The sequence below is a fragment of the Corylus avellana genome, chromosome 1 (genome assembly GCF_965113065.1).
Source record: "Corylus avellana chromosome 1, dhCorAvel1.hap1.2, whole genome shotgun sequence".
Taxonomy (NCBI): domain Eukaryota; kingdom Viridiplantae; phylum Streptophyta; class Magnoliopsida; order Fagales; family Betulaceae; genus Corylus; species Corylus avellana.
The window spans coordinates 44,640,218-44,646,067 of NC_142490.1; the positions used below are offsets into that span (position 1 = coordinate 44,640,218).

General features: G+C 35.4%; 1 pseudogene; it reads right to left on the reverse strand.

Annotated features, from left to right (window-relative positions):
* Nucleotides 1-2,651: 2,651 nt before the first annotated feature.
* On the reverse strand, nt 2,652-5,580 carry LOC148589919 (uncharacterized; annotated as a pseudogene).
* Nucleotides 5,581-5,850: the final 270 nt, after the last annotated feature.

Here is a 5,850-nt window from a genome sequence, read left to right on the forward strand (position 1 = left end):
CAAGCATAAAATGAGCTCACTAATCCCATACTCTCTACATGTTTCGAAAATGTCTTTATTGAGAGCCCTTTTGTCATGGGATCTGCAATCATAGAAGTTGTACTTGTATGCTCTATAGAGTCTTCTTGTTCCTTAATTCTCTCTCTGACAGCAAGATACTTTATGTCAATATGTTTGGTTCTGCTCCCACTTTTGTTATTCTTTGAAAAGAAAATTGCAACCAAATTATCACAATAAATTCGTAACGGCTTGGATATTGAATTCATAACTTGGAGCCCTGTGATAAAATTTCTTAACCATTTTGCCTGTGAAGTCGCTTCAAAGCATGCTATGAACTCTGCCTCCATAGTAGATGATGCAATTATCGTCTGTTTGGTGCTCTTCCATGATATAGCACCTCCTGCCAACATAAAGACATATCCTGAAGTGGACTTTCTAGAGTCTTTACAACCCGCAAAGTCTGATTCTGAATATCCAACCACTTCTAGATAATCTACATTCTTATAAGTCAGCATATGATTCTTGGTTCCTTGTAAATATCTCATAACCTTTTTAGCAGCCTTCTAGTGTTCCATTCCAGGATTACTTTGATATCTTCCTAACATTCCTACTGCATATGCAATGTCAGGTCTTAAACAAACCTGTGCATACATTAAACTGCCAACAGCAGATGCATAAGGAATGCTTTCCATTTCTTTCTTTTCCAAAACCTTTTTCGGACATTGACTTAAATTGAATGTATCACCCTTCAATATGGGTGCCGCATTGGGTGTACATTCATGCTTTTTGAATTTTTCCAAGACTCTTTCAATATAGGCTTTATGAGACAGACCTAACATCTTTTGAGACCTTGTCTCTATAAATCTCAATGCCTAGGACATAAGAGGCTTCACCTAAATCATTCATTTCAAAGTTTTGGGAAAGAAATTGTTTAGTGTCATGCAGTAGACCCAAATCATTAGTTGCAAGTAAGATATCATCAACATATAGGACTAAGAAAATAAATTTACTCCCACTAAATTTTTGGTATATGCAATTATCCACAATGTTCTCCGCAAATCCAAATGAAGTGATAACATTTGTGAAATTTTAAATACCATTGACGGGATACTTGTTTTAGTCCATATATAGATTTATTTAACCTGCAGACTAATTGATCACCTTTATCAGAACAAAACCCTTCAGGTTGTTTCATGTACACCTCTTCTTCAAGACTCCCATTAAGGAAAGTTGTTTTCACATCCATCTGATGTAGCTATAAATCAAAATGAGCTACTAATGCCATGATTATTCTAAAGGAATCCTTTTTAGAAACTGGAGAGAAAGTATCATGGTAATCAATACCTTCTCTTTGTGTGACTCCCTTAGCTACAAGTCTAGCCTTATATCGATCGATGTTACCATTTGAGTTTTTCTTGGTTTTATAAACCCATTTACAACCAATGGCTTTAACTCCTTTAGGTAACTCGACAATTTCCCAAACTGAATTTTTAGCCATAGATTCTATTTCTTCTATCATGGCATTATACCAAAATTTTGAGTTTTCATCACTCATGGCATGTGAAAATGAAATAGGGTCATCCTTAGGTCCGATATCAAAGTCAGATTCTAATAGGTATACATAATAATCACTAGAAATGCTTGGCCTCCTTACTCTTGATGATCTTCTTAATTCTACAGTCTCATCCACATTATGTAGATATTGATTTGCAGACTCCACATTGACATGTTCCTCTTGAGGTGGTGGTAGTTCTTGAATTGATTGTTCTTCAAGGATATCTGGTTGACTTTCCTGAAAAACAGTCAACTTATTTTGATTCACGGATGTTGTATCTGAATTCCGTGTTTCCTCCCACTCTATCTTTTGAGGAACATTACTCCCACTAATGTCAAGAGCCTCAATAAATTTTGCATTTCTAGCTTCAACAATTCTAGGCGTATGTGAGGGACAATAAAATCCATAACCTTCAGAATTTTCTGCATTGCCAATGAAATATCCACTGACTGTTCTCGGATCCAATTTCTTTAATTGTGGATTGTAGACCCTAACCTCAACTAGGCAACCCCATATATGAAAATGTCTTAAACTAGGTTTCCATTCCATAACTCAAATGGTGTTTTGGGAACAACCTTAGATGGAACTCTATTTAAGATATATACAGAAGTTTTTAAGGCCTCACTCCACAAAAATAAAGGAAGATCACTATTGCTAAGCATACTTCTTACCATATCCGTAAGGGTGCGGTTTCGCCTTTCAGCAACACCATTTTGGTAAGGTGAACCCCGCATTGTATATTGAGCAATAATCCCTTCTTCTTTGAGAAAATTGGCAAATGGACCCGGTCTTTGCCCTGACTCTGTGTATCTACCATAATATTCTCCACCCCTATCAGATCTTACGATCTTAATTTTCTTTTCTAATTGTCTCTCTACTTCCCTTTTATATGTTTTGAAAGCGTCTAGTGCTTCAGACTTATTAAAAATGAGGTAAAGATACATAAACCGTGAATAGTCATCAATAAATGAGATAAAATATCTCTGACCGTTCAAACATGAGGTACTAAATGGTCCACAGATGTCAGTGTGTATGATTCCAAGTATTTCTTCACTCCTCTTGGCACCTTTACTAGTCTTGTTGGTTTGCTTCCCTTTTATGCAATCCACACTAGTCCATTACTCAGATTGGCTGGATTTCTAACATTGTTCATGTTCCCAAGAAAGATGGCGACGGTTAGAGTCTGTATATAGATTTAAGAAACCTTAATTTAAAATCCTAAGGATGACTTTCCTTTACCTAACATAGATATTCTGGTAGAAAGTACTGCTGGTTTTGAATCTTTGTTTATGGATGGATTTCTTTTCCGGAACCTAGCAGAGTTTGATCAAAAGTGTTTATACAGGGCACCTTTTGCTATAAAGTTATACCTGAAGCGGGTGCAGAGGGCTATGAGAGCTATCTTCAATGATATGATGCATACGCGGATGGATTACTTTACTATATGATATAATAGTCAAGTATAGAACTAGAGAAGGTCACATAGAAGTGTTTGAAAAAGTGTTTTTCTTCCAAAATCTGAAAAATCTAGAGCCTTAAGGACTCCATCATTTATTAGCCTTTTGATTCTCTCTACGGAGATATGTCCCAATCTCCTATGCCATAACGTAGAGGATGACTCATCAATAATGTTGCGTTTGCTGCCAATATCATGCATAGTTAAGAGACTTTGTTCATAAATGGGATCTAAATTTAATTTATATAAACCATTTACTAAGATTCATGAGCCAACATCTGTAGAGTTTTTAAACAAATAGACATTTGACCCAATAAAATTAAATTCAAACCGCAAAGGTACTAGTTTAGATATAGAAATTAATTTTTTTGAAAATGAAGGAACATAAAAGGTGTTTACAAGGTCTAAAATATATCCATTTTCTAAAACAAGTCTAAAGGTTCCTACAGCCTCGACATGCGAACGCATCCTATTTCCTGAATAGATGCCTTGTTCACTTCCCATCGGTTTCCTTAGGCTGAGAAATCCCTGCATGATATTGACAACGTGAATTATAGTACCCGAATCAATCCACCATGTATTACGATGAGTATCTATGAAGTTAGATTCATAACACACTAGAGAATCGAGATTACCTTTTTTTTTCAAGCCATTTTTTGTACTTTAGGCAGTCCTTCTTTTTGTGCCCCTTTTTCTTACAGAAGAAACATACATCTTTATTTCCATAAGGCTTGAATGATGCTTGTCCATTCTTTTTCCATTTAATTTCAGCACCTTTGCCCTTTTTATGAGTCACAAAATGTGCACTCTCCAAATGTTCGTGTTTCAACCTCTCCTCTTCTTGTACACACATTGTTAGAAGTTCATTAATGGACCACTTTTCCTTATGTGTGTTGTAAGAAATCTTAAATGGTCCATATTCAGCAGGGAGAGAATTGAGTATGAAATGGACAAGGAATGACTCTGAAATCTCAATTTCTAAGGACTTAAGTTGTGCAGCAATGTCCCTCATCTCCATTATGTGCTCACGCACACTCCTAGATTTGTCATGTTTTATAATTGACAACTTGTTCATTAGAGTGCTAGCTAATGCCTTATCAAAACTAACAAATTGTTCTTCAATAGCCTTTAAGTAGTCCTTTACCTTATCACATGGAGGAATTGAACCTCTAATGCTCTTACTAATATGTGACTTAATGAGCATTAGACTTAATCAATTTGACCGCTCCCACTTTTCATATGTAGTTTTTTCTACTAACGAACTTGTTTCAGTGGGCACGGGTGGTTCCTCCACACACAATGCAAAGTCTAGGTCTGTGCACCCTAATGTCAAGAGAATTTTGTCTTTCCAGTCCGAAAAATTATCTCCATTTAAAAATGGAATATGAGAAGATTCATTATTTAAAACAGATGAAACAGTAGCTGCAATAATCAAGAATGGGCATCAACGCTTTGAAATAAACACAAACTATAGTATGAATCAACCAATGTCAAATTCATAAACAAATCAAAATCTCCCTGTGGGTAAAGATCGCATTATGCATAAGATTTGTTTGTATATCTTCATAATAAGACTAGTAAATTTTAAAAATGCTTAAGAAAAATAGATCATGCACCTGTGGGTATTAGGTATCCAATTTTTCTGATATCTTTTTTACTATCTAATTCTAATTAAGTCATATAACACTATGACAACTTAATTGCAATATGAAATGCCATTATAAAATTTCACATCATTGTGTTTTAAGATGTTGTGGCTATTCTTAATGCACAATAAAAGGCACTTTCCATCTTTAAATTTGTAATTTCAGAATGGCATAACATTGTATACATAAATAAATAAATGTACATCAAATCCCAAAGACACATTGCCTTGATGGTAAAGCCGGCCATGCAAAAACAAGGGCAGTGGGGTCAAATCCCATTGCTGGCAACTACCCACTAGCTGAGGGATTTTTTTGTTTTTTTAAGTGGCGCGTGTACTGGACGCGCCCAGTGCACGAGTGTGCCTGCATTCGGGTAGGGAACTTCATCCCCTACCTTTAGCCGGGTCTAAAAACGGGTTTTCTCATTTGTCATCAAATTTTCGCACTGAAACCCGATTTTATAACATGGTTTTGGTTCGGAATCATCAAGACTACTAATTTATGGGTTTGGAAACATATGGGTATTCAAAAACAATGAAAAGAAATCATCATTGAAAAAAAAAATGGCATGGCCGAAAATCTTAATCTTGTTTTTTTTTTTTTAACGATTCCAAAAGTTGTAAAAATAGAGTATTTTGCACAATAAAAGACAGCAAGATTAATCTTCTAAAACCACTAAAGCATCACAAACATTAAATTTTAAAGATCTGGCCAAACCATGAAACCATACCCATTATGAAACTTGAAACCCAAAACAAAAATCTCACAACAACCGTAGTCCTAATACAAACATTCAATCATTCTACTAAAATTCAACAGATTGATACTAAACAACATGTTACTGAAGTAGGCTCTGACACCACTAATGTAATAATTTGGGAGAAAATTATATAAATATAAAAGAAATACTAACCTCTGGCCATTGTTGTTTAAGCACTTGAATTGAATACTCGTTAAACTTTTGTAGAATTCACAATCCCAGAACCTTCAATTCGCAATCCTAGAACCCTCACTTTGTTGGAGAGTGATAGATAAGGAGTTTTGGCCTATCTGTTTTTCACGTTAAAGTTGTGATCGATGGATATCACAGGCTTGTCTTTTATATAAGCCAAGACCCCTATCCACTTGTCTTACGTTGCTTCCTTCCATTAAGGGAGACAACACTTGGTGAAAATAAAACACCTTTTCACCTT